This window comes from Pteropus vampyrus, unplaced genomic scaffold (genome assembly GCF_000151845.1).
Source record: "Pteropus vampyrus isolate Shadow unplaced genomic scaffold, Pvam_2.0 Scaffold72, whole genome shotgun sequence".
NCBI classification, from domain to species: Eukaryota; Metazoa; Chordata; class Mammalia; order Chiroptera; family Pteropodidae; genus Pteropus; species Pteropus vampyrus.
This window is the reverse complement of record NW_011888853.1, coordinates 3,190,857-3,218,149: the sequence shown is the minus strand read 5'-3', so window position 1 is coordinate 3,218,149 and position 27,293 is coordinate 3,190,857. Positions and strand designations below refer to the sequence as shown.

Genomic DNA, 27,293 nt, shown 5'->3' with positions numbered 1-27,293 from the left:
TTGCAATATATGAACTTTATTTCTATTTCGATTCTAACAAATAAAATAGTAATTTTTTTCATCAAACGGTGAAGTTTAAACACTGAGCACATAATGATATTAATTGAAATTACTATTAATTTTTTAGGTGATATAACAGCATTATGTCTAATATTTTTTGAAGAAGCTTTATCTTTTAGGACAGCTAAAATATTTTTGGGTGAAATAATGTGATGTCTGGATTGGCTTCAAAATAATGCAGATGGAGAAAGGGAAGAGTAAGGGCCTAGATGAAATAAAATTGAGCCTAAGTTGATAATTGTGCATTTTATTATTCTGACCGCTTATGTTTATATTTGAAAGTATCCATAATAAAACATTGATCACACACAGAAAATGATTGTCACCACTGAGGATGGCAAATCAAGATGTAATTGCAAAAGAGGTTTTCGAATATGTCTCAAGCAATAGTAATATCACCAAGATACATGAACAGATTTCCAAGGTGAATAATTTGAAGGAAACAGCACTTGTTTAGATACATATTATGATATGTTTGATTGTTTTTAAACAATTGTATTGGCAGGTGTCCAAAATCTGCAAGAAAGTACTGAGTTAAAGCAAAAGATCGAGTTCTCTTCCTTTTAACGTGTGCAACAGACCTCTTAGTATGTGTCACACGCTGTGTAGGGCATAAAGGCGAGTGAGGGATGGAGGGGGCAGGAGAGAAGCGTCCTGGGATCAGGTTTGGCCGCCAGTGACCAAAACCCCAAAGTAAAAGTGTCATGATAAAAGTGTCCTATCCCTCTCATGTGGATGAAGTCCAGGGCCGGTACGACGCCCCCATGGTCGTTGTCCACTGTCGACTCTTCCAGAAGACCACCAGAAAAAAAGCTGTGATGAACCAAAGCTGAAATGATTAAAGCCGCTGCAGTAGGCGAGAGCACCTTGACCAGAGCCAGCCCCAAGTCACTGGCATGTTGGTAGGAGGAGGTCCAGGCGGAGCCTTCAGGGTGTGAAAGTCTCTGCTCAGCGTTCAAGGTGGGTATCTCAAGGCTGAGATCTAAGAAGAACCGGGCCAGGTTTGTGATGTAGTAGCTTAGGCCCAGCGGACACAAGTCTTGAAGATTCGAGCCTGGATGAGTAAATAGTTATTTGATAAATGAACTGTTTGCCCAGGTGAACAATCTGTCATCCTGAGAAGGAGACTGTTTGCCAAGATGAGCCAGAAATTATTCTTTATGAATTCCCTGAAGCGAACAGTAAAGTTATTTATTGGTTTACAGTCTTATCTTCCCAAACAAGAGTTTCCTAGATAAATAGTAAGTCATGTTAACACAGGAGGTCTTAGATCTCAGTCCTGATGGCTAAGCGATGTGGATGCAGGTGGTCTCACCTCTCGTCATCGGAGACATAGGTCCCTTCTGTCGTGCTGCTTGGCCATTATTCCAATGTCCTCCACCTCCAGCCAGCAAGTAGGAAGAAAGGATGAAAAGGATCAAATGTCCTTCCTTGAAGGATGCCTCCTTGGAAGTGATGTGTGTATGACAATCAGAGGACAGGGCGGGATGGTGGGACAGCAGAGAGGACACTGCTGCCCTTGCCTTCAACGGCACACCTGCTGCCTTCCTCAGACAGACTCTCTCTACAGACCTCTCAGAAACACCTTGAATGAGCCCCTAGCTTGACGAGCATTTACATTTCACCTGTCTGTGGTCGCATCTCACTCGGTGGATAGAAGCCTCGACGGGTGTTACGTAAAGTCCACACATATCAGGTGGCCTAGGGATGGAGACCGAGGATTCCTAAGTCCTGGCATCCACAGCAAGACGCTGGTTCCTTCGGGCTGCTCAGCTGAGTCCCTGTTGGAGCCTGATTCTGAAGCTGCCGTTGCACGTGTCCGCCTCTGGCTGACATCGGGATGCGATATCAACGGCTCGCTCACGCCTGCCTGGGCACTGATACATCTTCCCCAACAGGGCTAACCCAAGCTGGGGACACTATTACTGGCCCCTCTGGCCACACGTTCTTCACAGCCCTTAGTGCAATATTAGGAGTCATCTCGAGGAAAGCGTGGGAAGTCGGTGACACTAAGAGGACAGGGGGTCCTTGAAGGAAAGACTTCAGGAGGCAAGCGATAGTCTTAGCCGAAATTTCGGCCCAACGTTTTCCCCACGGCAGCGAAAGAAACAGGAGATCGGTCTGAACCATGCCTTTGAACTTCACGAAGCGTCAGGGTCAGTTAAGCATCTAAGGCTGTGCCGGGAGGCCCTTACTTCTTACTCTCTGGACTCTTCGGTGGCCCTATCCACCCTGGCCCTTGTGCTTCACACTTTGGTCAGTCAGGGACACGTCAGGAAGACACTACTTTCTCATTTGGTGACGAAGAGTAAAAGACAGCCTTGCAGGGCACGACAGATTCTCCTGACATAGGCCATCTGGCGAAGTTTCCAGCAGGGAAATTACGGAAAATGTAGGTTACCCTACAGGCACAATTTCCTAACTGAGCTCTGGCAGTCAGCCAGTGGCCCTGAGCTGGTACCACGGCACCATTCCCAACCTGGGAACACTTCGGGCCAAGAAGCCAGATCTGCAAAAGTTATCACCCGGCCTTAGATATTTTTAAAATATTTCACTCCGTCTGGAGAGGCGAAGCTCCCCATATCTGAATTTCTCTGCCCCCAAATCTTCCCCCGTCCAGGGCACGCTTCACGTTGCTGGCAGAATCCTCTTCAAACTCCTCACTCCTTTGCTCGAAAACTACACGATGACAGAAATAAGTTTAAGCTTCAAAGCCTGCCACCCTAGGCCTTCTAGAAATCTCGTTCCCAGCTTCCTTCGTCCAGAATGCTTTTATTTTCATCTCCACTTTATCTGTTCATTTATTCATTCCTTCGTTAGCTCAGCAAACAATTATCCAGTCCCTTAATTCATTCAGACACCGTATTAAGCACAGGAGTGTAGGAAGATACGCTATATGAAAGCAGATTTTACTTCAAGGCGCTCAGCCCACGGCGTAGGACAGTGAACAGTGCAAACGCGGCCTGTTAAGTTCTGTAGCACCCTCCCTCCGCCCCCCGCCCAAGCCTGTCTTTCGCCTCTTCTTTTTCTATATGCCTCTGCCTTTGGCACTGCCATTATGAGACATAATTCCTTAAATGAGACTGTAAAAGGATCAGGTCTGTCTCTCCCATTGTAAGTTACTTGGGACCTGGGACCATATGGACTCATTTTCTTCTAGCTACCGCAGATTTTCCAGAACCCTGTTAAATACTGAATATTGATTGGGTTAAAGTGATGAGTCTTAGGTTAGGCCTTTATTCTGAGTGCATCGAACATGCCCCTCCGTCCCGTGGACTGAGCCAAAGTGCCCTTAGGGGCGATGCTCTCCCTCCTCCGTTCTGTCCCGTGTCACCAAGCTAGGACGTCGAGCCTAGGAAAGCAGCCTGGATTAAGTGGGGACTTACTGCGACATGCCCTGGGAAGCACGGCGCTCACCCGAGGAGATCTGGGACGGCCAAGGATGACCCGAGGCCTTTCGGCTTCTGGCGGGGAGGAGTAAAAACAGCCGATCCAATCACACTTCTTTCTGGTTTGTTTCACCAAATAGAGTCCGCGCTTCTCCTACGAGGCAGCTGTGTGTCAGTGTCCAAGGTCGATCTGGACGTAGGTTAGCAAGTCAGGAACATGTCCCCAGGCTGCTCCGCTGCCAGCTGCACAAGCTGGAGGTAGGGTAGACCTGTAAAAGGGATGAAGCGCTAACGAGGGACAAACTAAAAGCCACGTGGCAAGGGGGGATCAGGTGAGGAATGAGAAGCAGAGAGCTCTAATCCAATGGGCAAAGCAGTTTTCCCAGTGGTAAATATGGAAGAGAAAGTCGTCCTGCGCTTGGCCTCCGTGGGCAGAGACTGACCAGACAGGAGAGAGACAGACGGATCATTAGAGCCTGGAGCTCCCCCATTTCTCCTTGACTTGGCTGAAAGACCCTGACATTTCCTCTCACCCCCCAAAGTTTTTGACCATGAAGCGGGGAGTGTTTCAGTTCAACTCCTTATTAGGGGTTCATCCTGTCACAGCCAGGCATCCTATAGCTCTGCCTCCAGAATGTTCTGTGACCTCCCTTTGAGAATCACAAATCTGCTCATTTCACACCTCGCTGAAAAGTCCATCTCTCACCCTCTTCCCACCTCGACAGGGCCTGTGTGCCCGAGGAAGTCACCTTAGTAGCCGGAAGCAGCTTTTAGGACTTCTCTCTTCCAAAGGAACAACAAAACATTTGTTTTAAATTGGATATTGATAAGATTTGGTGTCAGAAAACATTTATCTCACAGGGTTGTTAAGCTTAGGTAGGCAAATGTTTGTGGAAACACTTTGTAAATGGTTAGGCTCTGTGTAAGTGCTTCCAGAATGTACGGCAAGCATAGATTACTATCCAGCCTACCTCTCTGATTGGTTACCAGCATCATCGTCTATTTATTTAGATAAGTCCTTCCCCATGTTAAATTTCCCCTAAACAGCAAAATAATAGGAAGAGTGTTGGCCAAATGACCAGTCCTCACCTGAATGGCCGTAAGCATAGACTACTGAAAAAATGTGGGGGTCTTTCTCGGCAAACCACCTGCCGTAGCTATGAGCGACACAGGGTCCTACGTGGAGGGGTCAGGAAACACACAGAGACGATCGTCTCACTTAGCTGGACACAACGGTCACTGCCACCCTCCGAGTTCAGAAAGCTCACTCGTTTCTAAAGTGCTGACATGTGAAAGCATAACTGACCCTAGGAGAGACCATGCCTGCCAGCCCTGCCTCCCACGGTGGCCTCTGTTGGGTCCTGGTCTCGTGCCAAGGTGTGACCTGCAGCTGCCTCCAGGACATCGGCAGGGGTTCCACTGCTCCCCAGAGCTGCTCAACCACTCTGAGGCAAAACCAAGAGCCAACATGACCCTCCTGCACGCCCCCGGGGACGTGAGGCACACCTTTGAACTTTACATGGCAGGTAGAGGAGATGTGTTACACGTAGGCTCAGGAGCACGCACCCTGGGTTTCCTGGGGCCGCCATAACAGACCCCCGTAAACTGGAGGGCTTAAGACAACGGAAATGTATTCTCCCACGGTTCCGGAGGTGGAATCATGGGGTTGGCGGAGCCACGCTCCTTCCTGACGTTCTAGGGGAGGGAGGAGCCTTCCCGCCTCTTCCAGTTTCTGGGGGCTCCAGGTGTCCCCTGCATCTGCTTCCTTCCCTGTGTCTCTGTGCCAAACCTCTCTCTCCTTTCTCTGTAAGGACACCCAACCTAAAGCCACCAAGATCTCAACTTATCTACAACTGCAGAGACCCATCTGAATGAGGGCATATCCACAGCCACCCGGGGTCACTTAGACTCATCTTTTGGGGGGCCGCCATTCCACCCTCTACAGTTGGTTAGAAAACAATCTCCGTTGGAGGGAAGGGGGCACACTCCTGCTCGCGATTTCACTGGCGACCACCGTTTCAGCATGACATAGGGAAGAAGGAGCTGCAACCCACAGGCTGGGGCCCCGTTGGAGGGAAGGGGGCACACTCCTGCTCGCGATTTCACTGGCGACCACCGTTTCAGCATGACATAGGGAAGAAGGAGCTGCAACCCACAGGCTGGGGCCCCAGGACCCCAAAGGCGCACGCTCCTGCCTGACCCCCGCAAACACTGTGGCTCCTAAGGAAAGTGAGGCGGAAGGAAGAGCAGGGCAGGCTGCCGTCCGCTTGGCAGCCCCGGGCTCCGGAAGGGCCTGAGGACAAAGACACTATTGTCCCTGGTAGCCAAGGGTGGCCTTTGTGTCAGGCTAGCCTTGCTCAAAGGTTTGTCACGTGCACCTGGGGGAGCCGGACTCATGGGACCTGATCAGCACACAGAAGGCTCCTCTTGGGACCAGCCTCGTGGCAGCTCAGGGGAGACTTCTGGAAACCCGTTTTTCCATGCTCAGGGAAACCGAGGCACAAGGAGACCTGGTTTTCCAATCCCTACAGAGAATTCAGGACTGTGGAGCCAGTTGACAGTGCCTCTCTCTTCACGCGACATTGAAACATGGTGCCCGATTTAATTTCGTTACCGTTAAACACAGCTTCCTGTGTTGCCCACGAACTGTACCAGGCCTGGCACCGGGCACTTGACATGCATCATCGCTGATCCTCATAGGAGCCCATTTTATAGATGGGGACCCCAAAGAACACAGGGGAAGTGACTTCCAGGGCAGAGACCCTGAACCTAAAACTTTTGGACTCCGACGTTCATGGGAGTGTTTCTATTGCATTAACTTCTCTCTGCGTAACTCACAGTTTTCTGCTTTTATGTTCTTTCTCCCAATTCGCCATTTTCAAGATTTGCATGTTCAGGAGTCATGGTGAAACGCTCACTCATAAGCACGTAAGGCGTGTGGAACGCCCAGGTGGTGTCCACCTGTTCGTGTGTGAGCACCTGATAAACGTAGGTGTCGTGCATTCAGGAACATTTTGCTGAGCGGACAAACCAAGAACATATCTCGCCATAAAATATTTCCACGTGGCCCCTGTGGAGAGGTTGGACTGGCTTGACTCGTAAATTCTTTAAATAGCAAGTGGCAATAACCTGTATGACTTTGTAATGGTCCATTTATTCTTCCATCCGTTTATTGTTCTGAGTCAGAATATTAAAGTTCCTGAGTGCCTAGCGCATGACATAGTGGAGAAGAAGAAAACCCTGTAAATTCAAAAGCCAGGGATCAACTTCACGTTTTAGAACAGTAAGCTAAAGATACCTTTGACTTGGTGAAAATAACGAAGTGGTGGGTTTTGTTTTGCTTTTTCTTTAAATTCACTTATGCTTACGTCCCAGCAGCAAACGCTGCGGGGTCAGTTTGCATCTCGATACGAAGTGGAGGGTATTCTCTGATGGAAGGCGCTGCTTCCACCGTCTTCGTATCTGCATCCCTGGCCTTGAACAGTTAAGCAACTAACTGGACAAGCTCAAAGGAGCCAATGATTCCCCCGCAGTGGGCTAGAGCTCCCCGAAAGGAAAGCTGAGAACATTTCCAGACTCCAGAAAACCCAGGTGCGTCCAAGTGGTGTCCCCCCCCTCCAGGTTCGCAATGCTGACATCCGAGTCACCGTCGAGACCGCCGCGTTCGTCTTGGCCAAGCCCTTAATGTTTAAGAAGTCTGATGGAAGCTTAGCACTCCTCACGGCTAAGGACAGAACTTAATTTTGAGCCGTGACAGCTTAAGAAAGGACTTTATTAGCCAAGACATGGAGCCCCGGTCAGTTCCTGTGACCCACGTGACAGACACTTCTGAAGAAATCCAGGCCCCATGGCTGCCAGGTGAGACCCATTAGGTTCCCGATGTTCCCAGAGATAAAAGAAGCAGAAACAGGACAGATTTTGTTCCTGCTGAGGCCATGATTGTTTTTCATTAAGAGCAAGGAGGTTTTATACACAGAGCTCAGCACAGCTCCCATCAAAACCCCCAACTGCAGTTCTACCCACAAGAAGGGTCATTTTCAATTTTTTAAAAAATCAATGTAATTTTTTAAATGATAGAATAATATATGCCATAGCGGACCGCGTGCATGGCATCCATTTCTCCACGCTGTCCGTCCCAAGGCCCTGCCCCACTTTCTGCCACACTCTGGGGCTCCGAGGAGAGCTGGACGCTGCCCTGGCCCTAGCGGGTAGACCAGGTGTCTCGGGCATCCCTCCTCCTGGAGACTGATTTATGACTGATTCAGACCCACAGGGAAGGTGGCCAGGGGTTTCTAGAAAGATCCCTGCACTCTGAAAAATAAGACACCAAGAAAGAAGGCACCTGTGTCTGTGTCTGGACAGCGTTGTGCCTACTACGAGCTCTGAGACTGCCGCATCCGTGGGGTGCCCTCGAGGGGAGCCAGGCTTCGACAGGTCGGGGCAGGGGCAGGGGCAGGGTGTTGGTGCTGGGGCCACAGAGAGGAGAGACGGAAGAAGCAGACCGGGTCTTAATGATATCTCTGTCTCCAACACGCCTAGGGCCCTCCTTCTGTGCTGGACTTGCAGTCACGTGAGCTCGCCAACATCCTCATTGTGTAATCCACTTTGAAGAAGGACTTTCTGTTCCTTGTCACTGAAAGCAAGCTGAGCCACACGCTTGTTTTAGAAACATGTTTAAATGCAGAGATGCGTAAAGAACAACATGAGAATCGCCTATAATCCCACCGTCCAAGAATCGCCCCAACATGTGTTTTGTCGATTTTGCATTCTTAAACCGCCAACGCGGTGGTGCTAATTGTGATGGATCATTACATAAGTAATGCACTTGCTTCTTGTAAAAAAAAATTCAAATGGCACAACTGTTGAATGCAGACAGTGAATGGCTCCTGTGACCCCATCTCCCGCAGTGGTGGCCTCCGTGCAGTCGGTCACCTGTTCTGAGAACTTCCCCCACTCTGCCAGTGTTTCTAATATATGGGCCACTCCCGGCTGATAGAGAACGGCCACATAACCTTCTGAGCCCGTAAGCAGGTAAAGTGCAGTGCGACTCAGACCAGCTGGATGTCTGGCCTCTGAGAATGGAACGCCGGGAGGCACGGGGAGGGGGGGTCCCCACTCCCACTGCAGACAGGGCTGGCCAAGCGCCGAGCACGAAGCGTGGGGGTCCAATTCCTGATTCACTGTTGAAGGCTGTGTGGCCTGGAGCAGACCCCCTTAACCACTCTGAGCCTATTTCCTCATCCGTAAAATGGGAATAATAATGGCTAACAGAGTTGTGGGAAGGCTTATCGATAATGCACATAGAACACCCTCAATAAACGGTAGTCGTTATTAAAATTATTGGCCAACTCCTCATATTTCTTTCTGGACTCTCCTACCACCTCCTGGCCGACCCTTCGGCCCACCGCCTGCTGTCCTTGCTCCATCTGTATTAGCCGAGGGTTCTTAGGTGTGGACAACAGGATCCAGTCCAGCTCATTCAAACTAGCTCGAAGCGGGTTTCTGAAGGGCCGGAGCTCAGAGAATTGCCGGAGCGGAAACGCAGGCCCTCGGCAGCCTTCCAGGGACTGGAAGTGAAGACCCAGCTTGCAGAGGGAGCCGCCACCTCACCAGCATCAGGAAGCTGCCAAGTCGGGATGCTGCTGCCTTGGCTCCCGTGTCCAGAACCGAGCTCCCGCTGCCATCCTCCATGCCAACAAAACGACGCCCTGTTCCCTGCCTCTGTCTCCACAGAAGCCAGTGCTGAGTCAAGGTCCCCTGCAGGAACATGTGATTAATTGAATCTAAATCACACACCTGAGCCTGGCAGGTTTTCTGTTTCTACGCCAGTAAGGGGACACCTACGATCTGGAAATCTGACTACGGTCGGAACGTGGAGAGGAGGTTCAAAGCCTCGGGGGCAGCCTCAGGTTACGGGTGGGGAGCAGGCCAAGGATGCGTGCTCCGAAGTACTCCGAAGTCACGTCCCTCTGTCCTGGTCCACGAGACGGTTGTCCCCAGCTGAGCTCAGACGTGAGAGGAGAGGCAGGTGACTAGCGACCCGTTGCCAGGGGCACATGATTAACACGTCCTTCACGTGTCACGTTCACGAAGATGCTTGGGGTGCGGTTCAGGGCACACTACCCCCAAAATATGGCACCTAAGAAGACCACCTTCCCCCTTCGTTCCCTGAAACAGGTCACGGAACGCTCCCTACGCCCAGGGGAGAGGAGCGCCCTTCTCTCTGAAGACAAAGTCACCCGGGAGAGCTCCAACGGGCCTTGCTCAGTGCCCCGCGGACCGCGCTTGGCTCCTACTCCCTACCCCTCGGTTCCCCCACGACTGTCGCCCTCCACCAAGCCCAGCGCGAAACACTCAGGTTTAACCGCGTCTTTGGGTCTTCTTCTCCTTATGAAGGCTCCATGTCACATAAAGCTTGGATTAAACCAATTTGTAGATTTTTCTCCTGTTCATCCATCCTTGTCAGTTTCTCGGACCCAGCAAGGGACCCTACGAAGGTCGTGGAAAACCTTTTCTTCCCCATGCTTGTTAACTCTAATTTCCAACTGGTTGGCTCTCGGGTAATGTAACAAAGGCGCTGAAATTGTTTTCTGGACGATAAAGGAAAATATTGTCAGCAAAGGCAACTGAGGGGCAGTGCCGCCTGCAACAGTCAGACGCCTGAAGTTGTCCCTGTGCTTCTCGAAGCTGCTGCCTTTTCCCCAGCACGGAGTCTGAACGTAGCTGTACAGGGTCTCACTTTTCTAGTCGTCACGGCCCTTGCACAGGAGTGAGGGAGCCAGGAGGTGCGAGCATAGGTCGGGGTGTGTGACCCGGGATCACACACACACACACACACAGTACAGGTATGCTATGAACTGCTGGAGTACAAGGGCCTCTCCAGACATGCCAGGCCGCAGGCCACTTCGAATGGATGAGGACGGTATTAGTTACCTGCGACTGCGGGTGACGCTTTGCAGTCACCCGGCACTGAGTTCATGGAATACCTACCACGGCATCCTATACATATGCAGATCAATGCTGCCTCTCGCCCCGCTGGCCGCCTGGCGCCCTTGACAACATCCCAGTCCGCTCTCTCACAGGGACGCCAGCCCCACTACGAGCTTTTCCTCCAGCGACTGCGGTGACTTGAGACTCGTCCTCTCAGCTCCTGGATGAAGCAGGCCCTTGGTCCAGGGTGGGACAAAGGCCTGATCCACCCAAAACTCCTAAGGAACGGTGGCCTCGTGAGCTTCTAGACTGTGTTCCTTCTCTGGTCGGTGGTGGCAGAGGCTCATTTTCCCGGATGTTCAGCTACCCCTTGGGACCCACTTAGGATGACAGCAAAGCCAGAGCTACTTTCATCTTGCTGGAGGTGGTGGGATGATTTTACTGGAAGGTACTAGTTATTTTGTTCCCGTTCTAAGCCCCCTGGGATCACCTTGCCAGTCAAAGCTTGTTCCCTGCCTCATAAGATGAGGATGCTGCACTGAGGTGACGCTAATGGCAGCTAAGTATAGACAGCAGCTCCTTGGTGTGCCGCCCGCGTGTGTGCCTGCACGCCCATTAGAACAATTGCAGGAAGAAGGCTTCCGTGCTGCATAATTATAACCTTGACCTAGGAAAGCATGATCCTCTCTGGCTGGGGCCAGGGCTCTCCTTGGGTTCGATGGCATTCCTGGACCGGCCGCTGGAAACGCTCTGTCCTTTGTTACCTTTGGTCTTGGTGGCGCCCAGACTGTGTATTACATAACAGAAATTGTCACTGGAGATGTGTGGGGCTCAAAGGACAGTCTTCTATGGGTGGAGAGTAATAGGCCTCATTAATGAGTCACATTCCTTTCCTTCTCCATCCCTTCTAATTAGGGTGACAGACATGCCGGCTGGCCCGAGACAGTTTCGGTTTATGTCTATCGGGTCAAGGTAATTATTAAAAACACTCCCTTTCACTCTCAGAAGTGATCTCGTTGGGTGATGAATTTTAAGATCGCTGGTTTGTAATCCTCGAGGACGAGGTGGGGGACAAAGGCTCTTTGTAGGTGTGGACCCCTGAGGGCATGCCCACGTACAAGGGGCTTCAGGCTGAAGGACTAGGGGGAAGCCACTTTCCCAAACCCTTCTGTCTGCTGTGTACCACCTCCCCCCCACCCCCGCTCCCTCAAGGGCTCTGAGCAGCCAGACCCCCAGCTGCTGTGGCTCCGGGGTGACCAACCTGAGCCAGGCGAACCTGTTGGCCTACTGGGGATGCCCAGCCTGGAAAAGTCAAATTACTTCCACATCCAGTTGATCCTGACACTGACCAAGATGCAATGCTCGCCCCGCTGCGGCCTCCAAAGCTTCTAGTCGTAGGTTCCGAGAAGTTCAGTGCCAGGCTTGTGCAGGGGGCCAGGCCACCTGTCAGGCTGGTCTTGTGTTGAGGGTCTTCTCACCATGCTAGATCTTCCCCAGGCCCACCGCCACCCTACACAGATGCTCGTCCAGAGTGAAGAGAGTGAGAGGGAAGGGCTGGGTGATAGTCTGCAGGTCGTCTCAAAGATCTGACGCCCCCAAACCAAACCCTTTCCCCCGAAGTCTGCTATAATACAGGACTTTTTAAATCCCTCAGCCCTGCTGAATACTTCTTCCTACGGGAGATGGCCAGGGCCAAGAGGGGGCTGGGTTTTCTTGAACAATTTGTTGGTGACGGACCAACTCCACAGGGAAAATTCTCATCTAGGGCTTGATCTGTGAAGGCATTCAATAATTCACCAGCTCTATCTAAAAGCTATAGAACGCATCGATCATCATTAGGCTGTCAAAACACTCATTCAGCCGGTGAGAAAGGCTTATTAGGGCTTTTAAAAATGCCAGTCTTTTGCAAAGATGCTGGTTGGATTCCTGCAAGCACCCAAAATGTGCCTTCGCATACAGATTACTTCGGCAGCCTTTACTGCGGAGAATAAAGACTGGAAGCTGGGAAGTAGATGGCACTCAGCGGACCCAGAATAACAGATACAGCAAGTGAAAAGGATGCTGAAGATTTAGTTGTGAAAATATGGGGTATTGGTCTGGAATCAGTCCCCAAATTCCCCCAACATGCAGCCCAGCCCCCGCTTTTATCCGCAGCGGCGGGTGAAGCGGGGTGAAGAATTTTACAGTCAGCTACCGAGTACCTGCCGGGTAGATCTTTCAAGAAATGAGAGGTGGCGGCACAGAAGTCTGTGGAATTCCAAGATCGTCTGCATGTGGTGTTACAGATAAAAATGTCCCTTCGAATTCTAAATCAAAACCCTGATTTTTTAAACTTTTTTAAAAAATTAAGTTTATTGGGGTAACATTGGTTAATACAATTATGTAACTTTCAGGTGTACATTATCATTTGACATCTGTATATTCTATTGTGTGTTTACCACCCAAAATCCAGTTTCCTTCAGCTACCATGTATCTGATCCCCTTTACCCACTTCACCTCCTGACCCCCCTATATTTGACCCCCTTCACCCGTCTACCAAACCCTGACTTTTTAGACACTTTATGCTAGTTCTCAGCTTGTGAACACAAGGCGGAAGCAGTGATAACATAGGTTTTAGTTTTACTGGGCCCCAGAGGGCAAGGGCTGAAAACCGGGTCCATCACACTGCTTCTGACTCGCTGCCACGAAAGCACACGCCTCTCCCCGTGGCCCTCTCGAGGACTTTGAGGCCCCTTCACCTGGAAGGCCTTCTCCTTCCCAGTCTCTGCCCTCCGGGATCCCGCCCCATCCCTCATGGCCCAGTCCCTCTGTGTACACTCAGCCGGAGGCCAAGGTCACTCCTTCCGTTGGTTCTTGGCCCAGATTTGCTCACACGGTTACTGCAGCGCTCATCAGACTCTGCCTCATACAGGAGTCCCTCAGGCACACCAATTCTCTCCAGCGGGGAGCCCCCAAAATGCATCTTACATCCATGCGAAGTGTTGCAGGGCTTAAAAATACGTACGAGTCAAAACTTTTTCATTCTCCTTGACCACACAAGGAACCAACTTCCAAACAGGCCCTGGTAGAGGGGGTTTTCAACCTAAGGGTTCTGTCCTGTCCTGTTCTGCCCTGTTCTGCCGAGGACGCTCAGAGACTTGGAAAACATCGCCCACGACCTCCCCCAACGCCAACCTTGTTCCTTTTTTATTTAGGAAACAAGGTTTTGTTTTCTGGGTATTGAGAAGGAAGAGAACATGCTGCTTTGATTGCAACAGGCAGGGTAATCAGAGCTGACAATGTCCCTTTTCTCAGAGGTGGCCAGCAGCAGCAAAGGGCTGTCGCCACCCAGAATGAAGGCCCCAAAACCCCTCCCCACCCACACAGCCGAGAACAAGTCTGATCCTCAAAAGGGCCTGAAACAAATGGGGTCACTAATGAAACACCCCAGCCCAGGCTTAGCTGCCACAGGCCAACCCAGGGGACTTGGAGCTTTAGACAAGCCACACGGATAGATGCACACACGCTCTGCCCAGTGTAAAACACCCACATTTGTATTTTCCTGTTTATTTACAACTGGTATTGGCCAGATGCAGGAAGGAGCTGGAAAGGGGCAGTTTTCTGAAGTAAATGATTAAAGTAAATGACTAAAACAAGGAAACGGCTCTGCCGCAGAAACTGAGGGACACCTGCTCCTCTGTGTTCATGGCGGCGGCCTCCAGACGCTGCCGCCGCGGCTCTACGGTTTGTCTGCAGTTGGTGCTCGACTTTCGAATTATGAGGTGGGGTGGCGGGAAGGGAGTGGCTCCTAGGATTGCTATGATAATGTCACTTATCACAGATATTCAGGTGGCCACATCGACGGTGCCGTAAGATCTTGCCTAAGGTGGACGTGGCCCGCTGACACGCACGTCTCCTGCCCCCCTAGGGCGACCTTTGCGGATTTTATTTGCACCCACATGTAGCAGCCAGGGTCTCTCTCCCGGGACCAGGAGACATGTTCCTGGGAGTATTTCAGGCCTACCAATAAGATAAGAGGTTGTGTTTTTAGCAGTTAGGAGCAACCACAGCATAAAGTAAAAATACAGCAACAAATCTGTCTCGTGTTTAACTCTGCTGCCCTCGTGGGAAGCACAGAGGAGGCCCTAGGATCTTCATTTCTGAATTGTTATTTGTCGCAAAGACAGTCACAACCTCGGCCCCCGCAGTATTTCAGGGGTGAGGGAGCAGAGAACAGGCTCACCTTGGCTGGCATGTCTTGCACCTGGAAGATCTTTTCCTTCTGGCTCATTCCTTAACCAGTCTGCTGCAGCAGATGTATTTTGGGGTACGTTCAGTTTGTGACCCAGAAAGTGCCCAAGAGGAGGGCTGGCAGGGAAGGCGAGGGGACGAGATGGAAGAAGCCAGCACTAGTCCCTCACGCCGTGGCCGCGGGCAGAGCAGCGCTGCCTGACACACCGGGCAGGTGACCAGGAAACCCCGCTGGGCAAGTATCCTGGCGAGGTGCCCACGCCTCCTTCCCAAAACGTAACTCGTTGGTTTCACATATTTTTTAAATGCCATAGTAAAGCATCCTTCTATTTCAAAATTTAAACTTTAAAGTTCAATTAAAAGTTTAAGCAGAAATGCTGTTTTCCTGGCTAAGATCACGCTGCGTGTCTCAAAGGAGCGGAAGAACTTCCGAGGGTGGTGACGGCAGGCTGGAGGCTTACGTGCTTTTTAATCCATCTTTTGGGACGTTAAGGGGTCAGGCACACGCTCAGCTGCTCAGGACTGTCCTGGCTGGTAGACTGTATTTTTAGGCCACTAAGTCTGTGGTATTTTCTTACAGCGGCCACAGGAAACTGATACGATGCCTTTCCTGTTCTTTTTCCTTGCATATATATTTTCAACCAAAAATCCAGGATCATACTGTATGTAATATTTTAAATAGTCTCTTACCGAAGCATAGCATCCAAACAGGAAATCATGAATCCAGCATACGGCTGGACTGCCGCAGAGTGCCCCGTGTGAGTTCTATCAAGCAGAGTTGTATCAAGAACTCTGATACAACTGCCCCCAGAAGTCCCCTTAGCCTATTCCCTGTCATCCCTCCCCAAAGGGAAACCCCGCCTGACACCCACATCATAGCCTAGCTTCCCTGTTCATGAACTCTGAAAGTGAAGTCATACAGTAGATACGCAATGTTCTCTTTTTTATTGAAGTATAATTTACACATAGTAAAAAGCGCACACTTTAGGTGTTTTTACATATGCAGACACCCAATGATCACCCTGTGGATTAAGATAAGTAGCTGTCCCCAAAGCTCCCTTACTCCTGCCCCACCCATGTCCCACCCCCCAAATAACCAGTTTTCTTATCCGTCACAATAGAACTCCTTTTGCCTGTTTTTGGACTTTGTAGAAATGAAAGCATCCAGTATGTTGAAACCTGTTTTTTTTCCCCTCATTCATCAAAATGTGATAAGCTCCTTCCCCTGAACCGTAACTCGTTTAATCAATTTCCCCTTTTTATCTCTGGTTGCTTCCCTTTGGGGCTAATTTTGAGCATTAAATATCAAAGGTGCATCCGGCCTCGCTCTGGGAAGGCGAAGGGCTGCCTGCGGTGAGGGTCCAGGCACGCACAGCCTCCTGGCTGGCCCCCCACGCGCTGTCAGCACCAGGGGCAAGTGGCTGTTCCTGGAGCCACTTCCATAACTGATGGCTGCAAGACCAAGGCTCTGGAGGGTGATCGAGGACTGTCTCCCACTGGAACAATTGTGTCCCTCATAGTTCCGAGACACAGGCCACTTCCTCTCCCCACAGTCTGCCAACTAAAGGGTATTTCCTCTGGGCGCTCAGTCCATGGGTCTAATTACTGCGGCGGGCAAGCCTGGCTCAGGGCTCCATGTTCCCGGACAGGAAGTCCTCTCGTGCATTCCTCGGAAGATAAAGGCTGTTCCTGGGCAAAAACCAAGGAAAGAAGTCCACTCCTGGACTCCGGGTGACGTGACGCGAGGCAGAGCCGAAGTAGTCTGCGCAGGAAGCACGCAGCGGCAGCACAGGGTCTTCCAAGGAAAATATCCACGAGCCGACAAATCACGATGAGTCACGACGCCGCACGTCAGGACATCGGCATTTTATGCACTTAGTTAAGGTAGTGGGTAAGGGCCTGGGAACGGCAGTGGAACTGGGGACTCTGATGGCTGGAAATCAGTGGTAAGACAAGGAACAGGCTGAAACACAGTCGCTTTCGCTAAGCCATGTCATGGAACCCAAACTCAGTAACTAACCTCACGCGGTGGCAGCCCCTCCCAGGAGTGGAATTTTAAACCAACCAACCTGGAATTTCCTGACCAGTACTAATGAGGTGATCTGCCGGATAAGAACCCTGCCGTTTCCTGCCCCCCAATAGAGGAGCTGGCCTAAAAATAATTCTTTTCTTTTGCTAACAAGTCCCTTCCCTACCCTCTGCCGATGAAACCTTCCTTAGGTACAACCCCTGGCGCTCCCCTCAGGTGCTGGGGGATACGGGGGGGGGGGTGCTGCTCCATTCATGAATAGCGTGACAAAGCCCATCGGACCTTCAAATTTACGCTGCCGAATTTTGTCCTTTAACAGTAGGTACTGGGTACTTATGGTCATTTTGTCACTTTTAGAATACGGGGAACAGTATCTGCTTCCAATGCCAGGTATAAAAACTAAATGCTACAGAGAGTAGAAAATACCTTTGAACAGGTAGTGTCAGGTAACTCTGACAGAGGGAGGCAGTTAAAAATCTAACTAAACATCCATCCGTGTCACCAGAATTTTCTTCTTGGGATGACCACGGTTTGAAAAATCACTTGGAACATGAAATGACAATACTCTACAATAATCTTCTGAAGCTGGCCCTGTTTTATTTCATTTCCCTGTGTGTGCATGCAAGTGGGAGTGTGTGGGGTGAAGGGAACTGAAAACAATGATGTGAACCCCAAATTGTCACATTCAGAGACTGTGGCATGAAGCCTATCAGCAAAGATTCTTTGTCAAAGGGACTTTTAGGTGTCGCTGACAGAGCTGGAATGCTCCAAAGTTAAGCTTGAAAACTCAACCGCTCACACGTGTAAAATCTTTAAAAACACTGTACAATAACCACAACACGTGGGTAGCAAGAAAGTCAAAAACAGCACCTTTAAGTCACTGAGACTCGTCCAGGCCCCTCAGTGAGAGGTCACCACCGACCCTCGCGACCTCCGTGCGGGCCTCGGGGAGGCTCTGGTCTGGTTGGCAGCTGTTTCTCTTCTCTCTCTGGCCTCTGTCAATGTCCCTTTCTCTCTCTTGTCTTCATTAACTGGCATAACAGGGAATGGAAATATAAACTTTGTACTTAAAACACTTTAATGTTTTTATGTTTTGTTAGCTTAAAAGCTTTGTTAGCTGAATGAGATGCTTTTTCACTTTTAGTGGCTGAGAGTTAGGTATGGCCCACGTCCCAATCCCAGCAGTCACTAGCTGTGGGTCTCTGGCAGTGACTGTCCCTGTGCCCTGGCCCTCTACCTGTAAAGTTAAAAAAATGATCTCAGCCTCAGAAACTCGTTCTGAGTCAATGAGGTCAAGCGAAGCGCTGAGCTGCGTCCAGTGGGTTAAGTGGTCCTTCGGTGGAAGGCGGTTTTTTTCGGCATCTTTGCTCCCTGTGGGTCTTCGGCTCGGGGGGCTGAATAAATGAGTCCTCATCCCACCCCAGGACCTGAAGTCATTAGAGCTCCAGAGAGAGCCACTGTTCTCCTCCACTACATAATCGGCTGACTCCCTGGTGGTGAACTGCGGCCTGGGGGATATGTGAGCGCCTGCGGGTGAGGCACGAGCCGCCGCTCCTGTGCACAGTGGGACCCAGGACCGCTGGCGGGACACGGCGTTCACGGGGCGGCCAGGCGTCACGGGCCAGGATGGCGGCGGAGGCTGGAGCACACTCTGTCCTGGCTCCAGGGCAGGCCTGAGTCACTCCAATCTCTCCTTCCTTGGGAGCAGGGGTCGGGGGGGGTGGGGGTGATCTCCTTGATTCTGAGATGAAAAGGCAGTCCAGTGGAGGGTTCCAGAACGGGAGTTTCTATTGTGGTGTGTTTTCTGAACTCCCCTTATCTGCCTAAAAGCGGAGCCTCGCAAAGGGTTTGACTTCACAGCTCCCCTCCCCAGGTGGGGTCACCACCTGGGAGAGACCCCTCTTCCGGACAAGTCCACACCCTAGTAAGGAGCAGGCAGTGTCACATAACTAAGCTGCAGCTGAGGGTGGACGGCGTCCCCTTCAGGCCTCAGAGTGTGGTCCCCAGACGGGAGCACCGGCACCAGCTGAGCGCTGGAGGACAACGCAGAGTCCCCGGCCTCCCCAGACCTGCCGCCCCGCGCCGGCGTGGCAGACCCAGGGGCCCTGTGTGCAGTCGTGTGGGGAGCACTGGATGAGCGCACCTTCCTTTACGTTCTGAGAGTCAAAAGCATCAGGATGGGCCTTCCTGACCACGTCGGATACAGACTAGAAAATAAAAACGTGGCCTAAATCGGGTTTGTGCCTGCTATACTTCATGATCTCCTCCTGGGGCGAGATGTCACCCTGATATGCGTAAGGAGTTTTCTGGAAAAACAGTGACTTACCTGGCAGCTGACTGGCAGGTCCTCTGCCCAGCGTTTCTCCTTGTTCAGCCTAGTGGCCACGATCCAACCTCCATGTTTTCCTACAGGACGCCCCTTCCCCAAAACGAGATTCTGAACGGGCCTCCTGGGGCCCCTCCCCTAGCGTACGAGATTGGAGCAAAACTTTAACAGACGCCTAACTACACTGAGAAGTCTCCGCTGGTCTGCGACAGAGTCGGACGGAGACCACCCAGGGTGGGGGACCGTGGGTGAGGGTGTGCTGACGCCTCCGGGACACGCGGGAGGCGGCGCAAGCTTCAGACACGGCGAACCTCAGCCAGAGAAACAGTACGACACGCGGGGGCAGCGGGACGGAAAGGCAGCCGCTGTGACCAGGTCGTGGGCAGTTCTGGTAACGAACGCTGAGGGCGGCTTGAGCAGAAACGACCCAGGACGGTGGCACAGGGACAGCGCGGATGGGGAAGCGGGGGGAGGGGAGCGCCCGGCTGGAATTCACCAGAAGGGAAGTCAAGGGGCGGAGGTCACACACGCTCTTCAGAAGTGGGCGACACATGAACTTGGAGGAGCCACCCGCAGCCCCCCAGCTGCTTGTGGGGAGCACTACAGGAAGTGGGGGGCAGGCGGGGGGCCAGGAACTGCTGTGGGGTATCAGCCTCTTAATCCTCTGAACTTTTAAAACTCGTGCATTATTACTTTCGGGGAAAAAAACAAACCAAGCAGTGTTTACGCACAGTTAAAACGGCCAGAGGAAGCCAGTTTTGAGCCCTGACATCTCGTCCGCTCCCATCGCCTTTCAGAGGGGTGAAGAGGGGTGAAGCGACCTGGAACGAGGATGGCGCACTCACGGAGGGGGTTTACGGGAGCTTCGCCCGAACACATGTCAGGAGTGTGACACTAAATGTCCATGTCCCTGCCGGGGACAGCAGGCACCCATGCGATGTGGCTCACAGAGCCTCTAGTGGAAGTCAGTATTAAAACCCGAGTCTCGGTTCTGTTAACAAGGAATGTGTCTTTCAAAGAAAGGCTGAGGCATATTTAAATTCCGTACCGTATTCTAAACGTTTCGCTGATGGCGGCAGAGTTCCTGAGCGACATTGCATAACCATTACACAACTGCACGGCGGACGGGCCTGAGGGACACGTGACCTTCCAAACTTACTCAGCACCACTTTAACTTCGCAATGAAGGAACTAGTTTCCTGCTGTAGTTGCATAATTGATCTACGGAAAAATATCAGAATGAATAATTGTTTTAAACACCAAAACAGGGTTCTACCTTGCAGAGATTATAGGAGAATGTACATTTTGGAGTCCTCCTGATAGTAATTTAAATAACGATAAATAAAACACATCTACTCTTTGTTGGAGAAACAAGTACACAGCTCCTACCAGGTGCAAACGGGCAGCGACACGAACAGTGGGTGAGTTTATGATGGAGGCGAGAACGAGCACTCGGGGGCCAAGGTCCTTGCCACCCAGGCAGGAAGACGCTCGGCCGTCTGTGGCTTCGCCTACAAGGTGAAGGGCACGAGGTCGGCTGTCCCAGGAACTACCTGTCACACCCAAATGTGTTTTTCCATGTCACTCCTCTCAGGACACCGCAGAGTTCAACAGAGCCGAGAGTCAGCCCCCTAAAGCCGCCAAGGGCACGCACAGCCTCCCTACACGCAGACAGGAACCACTGCCAACGCAAGCCACTGTTAGGGGAAGAAACGGTCCCGAAAAATGAGGAGGAAACGTGAGCTCCCGACACTGCTCACTGTAAAGGTCGCACTTCCCGACAAGGCGCTGCCAGACCTGGCCCCCGTCCCCTCCGACCTCCTCACGAACCCCTTGTTCACGCTCCATCGTGCTGGTTGCACTGGCTGCCTTCACACTGGCTGTTCCCTTGGCCTTGGATGCTCTTCCAGGCTGTGACATGACCTTGGGATTCTGGGCCTTTCCTGACTACGCTCCCTAAAACTGCAAACTCCGCCCTGCTCTCCATACTGGCCCGTACCCCCACCTTCGCACACTTGTCACGTGATCCCACTGCCCCAGTGATTTCCTTCCTGTCTCCCCACCCCTGGACTGGAAGCCTGGTGCGGTCCGCAGTGAGTGTGCGAGTCGGCACCTCTCTACTCTGCGGAAAGCCGCCAAGCAGCTTCACAGACGAGAACCTCGGCCAGAATTACACTTGCAGAGTTGTAACTTTTCCAACTCAGCGGCACGTTTCTAATGGACGACAATCAGCAATCTAAACCGCGCTGGCGTTGAACCACCTTTGGTGGGTCTCGAGGAGTACCTTTCGATGTTAAGTATGAGCTACGGATGCTTCTAAACCCTTCACACATTGTCCGGGACTTCAAATCCTGGAATGTGTCACAGCGAATTCCTTACTGTAAGAGAGCTTTACGCAGGGAGCAAAACCACCTGCTGTCACCGGGAGTGACTCTGGACGGATGGCTACATCAGAGTGTGCGCTCAGCCCCAGGCACCGTGTGCCTGGCCCTGCCTGTCCCATGACCGCACTTGGTTCGGCTGGTCCATGACGCAGTAAACACTCCCCAGGGACTGCATGCAACTGGGGCAGCGGCAGATTCCTAAGAGCCCAACCCTCCACGTTAAGCTTCTGCGTAACTTTCCGATGAAACAGGTCCTGGCTAAATTACTAAAAAAAAAAAAAAGAAAGAAAAGGTACCAAGTTACGAAAGAGAATACAGTCTGGTGTGCGATTGCACCCTCTAGTGGACAGAGTCCAACGTCTTGGCTTGCTCTATTCCTTAGTTTGATTTTTGAGTTTTCTGCTACAGGACTTTTGTGTCAGAGTGATTTTTATTTAAAAAAATTACCTTCTTAGAGACCACACGTTTCACCATCCCCCATTGCTACTGGAAGTAGCAGCTCTCTGACGGACTAGACTCCTGTGTGCCTCACCCCTTCCACGATCCAGGGGACAAATCTAAGCGCTAAGGCCCGCCCACGACACAAAGCAGCCTACTCTGAGTAAGTAGTCTTTGCGGAACCCGAACTGCTGTTGCCACACCCAGGCCAGCTGGGGCAGCCCCACGAAGGAGGTGGGACTGAACGACCACGCAGGAGACAGCTGAGGATCATCCCAGGAGCCACACTTAGGGACATTGGCCACAGGAAACTTTCTCACGAGACGCCTCCCATGGGTTCTGGGCGTCCCTCCCATCAGCTACGAAGGAGCCCAGCACACTGCATGTGCTGGGGTGTGGCCCCGGGGAAAAGGGCTGGAGGGTCTAAGTTAAGACCCCACATGAGGGCAGCACAGACGGGACCAGGCCAGGACCAGGCCAGGAGTGCAATGCCATGGGGACAGCCTGGGGTGCGGGGGCTCCCGGGAGATGACATATCTCAGCCCCGCCACCCGCCTTAGCATAATCGCTCTTCTCATCCTCACGTCCCTGTTCTCCGCAGGCTCTTCAGCCCTAACGAGTCCCACAGCGACCCAGTGGGGACGCTCTGGCACCCTCCCTGGCGTCAGAGCCAATGAGAAAGCAGAGGAAGGCAAACCCGCAAGCAGCTCTCAGGAGGAACTGCACGTGAGCCATCATTTTCCACGCTAGAAAAATGGTGTTACAGCTCCGAGGGGCCCAGCATCTAATGCCTCTGATTCGCCCGCCGCCCCAGAGGGGCCCAGCTCCCCAGGTCTGCAGACACGGGACTCCACAGCTGCTCGACCGGGGGACGGGCCCCGCCCGCAGCCACCAGGAGGAAGTGGACGTCTACACTCGAGAAAAAGACCACAGGAGAACAAGGCGACCACGCATCCAAATTTATTCCAGAAACACCGAACGCACAGCTCGCCCCAGGATTCGCCAGTCTTAACACAGTATTTCCTTTGGGCCATCGCTGCACCTCCTCTGAGGACAAGGGCCAGGAACTCCTGGGCTGTACACCCCTGCAAGGGGCCCGCACGTGAAAACCAAAAGGGTGACAAGGCCACGAGGCCGCGGAAAGCCCCGCCTGGGCTCTGAGGCTGTACGGTCACCTTGGGAGCCGGCAGGCACCTTCCTACGGTAAACAGCACCGGGGACCCCGGAACTGCCCCCCAGGGCGGCACCCCAGAAGTGCACTGCTGGAAACACTGTGCGAATGAGGAGAGGAAACGCAGGTCACTCAGGGCGAGGGCCCCCAGGCCTCAGGGGTTCCTGAACGCCTTACGCGACTGCTCCCTGAACCCTCATCGGTGCCCGCCTGGCAGGAGTCACTGTCATCACTGTTGTTCCGTTTACCAAAGAAACCCAGGTAAACAGGGCCATGGCCTGAGGCTGGAGGTGGAGCTGGGATCCGACAGCCCGCGCTTCCTCTGGGCCGTGGCCTGTGGATCTCCCCACCCGCATCCCATCAGTGCTGAGGCGGCGCTTTCTCGGCCACCTGTGCTCCTGAAGCCTCCCATGGGCCTCCGCCTTCTGCACCTGGAGTTTCGATCACTGGGCCACCCGGCAGCACTGGAATCAGTCTTGGTGTCAGCAGGCACTCGGGGGCCAGGCCCGCTGGGGAGCTGAGCTGGACAAGATGAGGGTTGGGCAAGAAGCCATTAAGTCAAGAAGTTCACCAGGTATACCCCGAAACACAGATAACGAGCAAGGACGATAGGCAAGTACCTAGCCCCTGGCAATTCTAGGTCTGAAGTCCAAGAGAACCTGTCCACACCACGTAAAAACGTGCGTATCTGTTAACGCTCCGACCACAGCACGAAGTGTCAGATGATTGTACTGTGTGTAGACCCACCACCAATGCGACAGCTAAAAACACAGGTTGGGTTTTCCTTATTTCACAACAATAGATAGCAAAACATTTAGATGACAGTGGAACTTGGGAGAAGTCTCTGCCGTGAAGATGGACCCACTAACCCAGTCCCGCCAGAGTCCCCAAGCACTGTACGATGTGCGTGCCTGGGGCTGGCGGTTCTGTGCCACTGAGAACCGTTGGGTCAGGGCTGCTGAGGCCCCACGCTCACCTTGGGAGCAGGCAGGCACCTTTCTGCTGCAAATAGCACCCTGGGGACTAAGTTACGGGTACAGGGAGACCAAAGGGTACGTGAGCGCTGATAGCCACGTACTACATCCCCAAGGCACAGAGCTGCTCATCCGTGCAGAAGGCTGGCGGTGCCCTCGGCGCAGTGTGGTCCCAGGTGCTGGCGGAAGCGGTCGGTACGGGAGGAGGACTATGGGTGAGGGCAGAGGTGGGCAGTGCCCGGCAGCTACCAGTGCCCATTCCTGAGGTCAGCAGTCATTTGCTGGCAAATTCCATCCAGAGTGAAGTGCTCCTTCTGAACGAGGTGACCGCCACCCACCTGCCAGCCGGATCAAGCCAATCGTCACCTCCCTGTGTCCCCATTTCTTGACAGTGCCTGCTCAAGGATAAGCGGTGTCTCAAACGCTCACACTTGCGATAGAGGACAGCGGGTGGCCTGTAAGACACTTTTCAAACAGCACTGCCACTGTGCGTCTCAGAGACAGAGGTGACACTTGGACAAGCCATCACTGGGCACAGAAAGCATAAAGCGTACAGTTTCCTTTGGGGTCTGACTCCTTTTATTTATATCCACTCAAAACAGGGTCTTAAGCAGGTCGCCATTCAAGAACTATGTGCTTATGGATTAAACCCAACAAACAAAGCAGGAGGGCCCTAAAACAGAACAATTACATTTCAGGCACAGAGAAGTGGGCAGGAAGGAACTCGGCAGACTGTCGTCCAGCACACACACATCTTCCAGGAAACCCGCCTGCAAAGAGAACACGCCTTGTGAGTTTTCACTCCACCTGAGCAAGTCTGAACATTCGAAGAATTTAAAACTGTCAGTGCCATAAACAGCCTCCGAAATCCACACTCTCCCTTCCACCCAGAACGGATGTGGAAGTGTCTGGTCGAGAACCGGCTTCTATCAGCCCCTCCCCCTTCCAAGTCTAGGGGCCAGGCCCACCCTACTTCAAGGCCGGTGACGTCCTAGGTCACCTCTCTCCAGGCTATAACCTGTGTACCCGCACCTGGGTCTGTAACAAAGCCACGTTAAACCTGAACTCTGACAAAAACCCGTCACCCAACACCAACCTCACACTTTTCTCCCCTTCCATGTATTTCTTCAATTTGTCCTCACCTCGAGTTCCTCACGTCCTCTCAAGCACTTTCGTGCTTCCTGCCTTTTGTCACATGTTTCGCCAGCTGGAAACAGCCTTTACAGGGTCACATCCTGATGGGTCCCATGGACAACGCTCCTCCCTGTCATTCCATAGCATTCACAGCCGTCTACCTCTGTAGGTTCTAAGCCCCTGACGCCGGGGCCACTCCATTCGAAAAGCAGCCAGTGCTCTGACCACCGTAGGTACTTAGATGCTGCTTCTCGAGGAGCAGGCTAACCTACAGCCAAAAAAATAAAAATTAAACGTCCCATGAGCAGTGTCCACGTGTGCGCCTTCTGGAGGGGTCAACATGAGGATTCTCCCCAGAGCGAAATCCAGCTCAGCCTCTAAGCAGGAAGGGAGGAGCCGCAGGAGACGCACAAAGACACCCGTGTGTCCTGATTCCGGCAAAACTGCCACCGCTCCCTCAACACAGTCTAGGCTGCCCCACCCAACACGGCGCCATCACATGTAAAATCAGTTTAAAAAGCCAGTTCTTCAGCTGCACCAGCCACACGGCAAGTGCTCACACGTGGCTTATAGCTGCTCTACTGCAGCGGTCCCCGACCTTTTTGGCACCAGGGACCAATGTCCTATGAGAACCTGGCGCTCTGAGGTGGAGCCGAGGCGGTGATGCTGGCGCTGAGGAAGCGGCTGCAGATACAGACGAAGCTTTGCTCGCTAGTCCGCCGCTCACCTCCTGCTGTGTGGCCCGGTTCCTAACAGGCCACGGACCGGGACCTTCCGCTACCAGATAGCACAGATACAGACCCCTTCCATCACCGCAAAAAGGTCTGCGGGACAGGACTGCTCTGTACAGCGTTCTTTGAAAACGGCAGATTCTAGCACGTTCTCCTCCAGTTCAAATCCCGTAACGACCTCCAGCATTCTTAGGAGGGACCAGCGTGCCCACACGAGCCGCGGGCTCTGCACGGCCTGGCCCGTCACCACCTCTTCTGCTTCACTCCAAACGGTTCTCCACCCTGCTTTCTGTTGGCCTTCTTTCGGTCCCTCCGCTAGCCACACTTACCATGACCCCGGCCCTTGGCCTTCCCATCGAACTGCCACTCTCCCTCAGAGCCCAGCTCAAGGACCCTGTCCCCGGGAGTGCCTTCCTGTCCCCATCGGGCTCCCTGTGATGTGTTCTCGCAGAGCTACGCTGTCGCTCAGAGCACTCCGTGCGGCCCTGTGGTGTGCTCACGTAATCTCGTCTCCCCAACCGGCTGGAGCTAGCTGACAGTCAGGGCCACCGCTGTTTTGTTCATCTCTGTCCCCAAAACTTAGCGTGGCGCCGGGCCAAGGCATCACTAAACGTTTATTAAATCAACACCGTTCACAGATTTTTTGGAAAACCACTGCTCACTGGTACTGACTGCAGTGGCTTTCGTCTTTGAGCATCAGGTCCTGTTTGCAGTATCATACATGATCATCAAACTGCTGCTAGAATGTTCACACCTGTTACTGCAAATTCAAACCCCAGGAAAAAACATCTCCTGGGAATTTACTTTAGGTCAGGGTAGGGCTGCCTGGTACAAGGCTGCACCCACAACTGGGCGGGTTCAACAACACAGGAGCCTTTCCCCAGACCGCCGGCCTCCGGACACTTAGCGTCCGTGCCTGACATACCTGGATCCCCACAACCGAGGTCACTCCGAAGGGTCTATCACGGTGAGCAGGGGGAAATCGTTCGTTGCAGGCCTTCAACCAACGGTCGGGGGCCGAAGAGATCTCCTTTTCCGAGAAAAACCCTGGGGAAAGAGAGGAATAATACCACGTGCTCTAGGACGGCAAGTCTCATTCGACAATCACACGCTCCCGGAAACCCGCGCTGGCTGCCCGGCTGGGGACCCCAGGCTTTCCTGCCCGCTGCAGCGCCTCCCACGACCGCTCACCTCAACTTCAGTGCCGGCGTCGGTTCAAGTTCCCTCTGCCTTCTCCGTCCGAGCCCCAGCTGCTATGCGGGCAGCGGTCCCCAAAGTCCCGGGCCCCGCGGAGGGGCCTCCCGTTCCCGGCGGAGCTTCGTTACCACCTCGGGGAATGGCCCGAGGCCGCAGGCTAGAGCGGGTGGCAGCGAAAGGCCCGCGTCGCCCACCCGCCCAAGGACCGGGGACCAGCCGGAGCCGAGGGGGCAGCCCCCCTCGGATCCCAAGGCGCTCGCGTCTCCACATCCTTCTCACGCCCGGCCGAAACGGAAGTGCA

General features: G+C 52.7%; 2 long non-coding RNA genes and 1 other non-coding gene across 6 annotated transcripts; 1 reads left to right on the top strand and 2 right to left on the bottom strand.

Moving 5' to 3' along the window:
- LOC105293389 lies at positions 1–27,293 on the bottom strand. Of its 4 annotated transcripts, none has more exons than XR_002780854.1 (6): positions 26,987–27,293; positions 26,721–26,842; positions 25,073–25,332; positions 14,602–24,700; positions 3,447–4,232; positions 1–2,739 (listed from the first exon to the last, which is right to left on the bottom strand). It is a non-coding gene; the product is annotated as an uncharacterized LOC105293389 (long non-coding RNA). The 4 variants fall into 4 exon arrangements; XR_002780853.1 differs by having other exon boundaries at positions 3,447–3,718; XR_002780855.1 differs by having other exon boundaries at positions 3,478–3,718.
- On the top strand, positions 5,531–12,690 carry LOC105293391. The gene is made up of 2 exons (XR_895984.2): positions 5,531–7,307; positions 7,989–12,690. It is a non-coding gene; the product is annotated as an uncharacterized LOC105293391 (long non-coding RNA).
- LOC111741085 lies at positions 26,497–26,684 on the bottom strand. Its single transcript, XR_002780868.1, has one exon.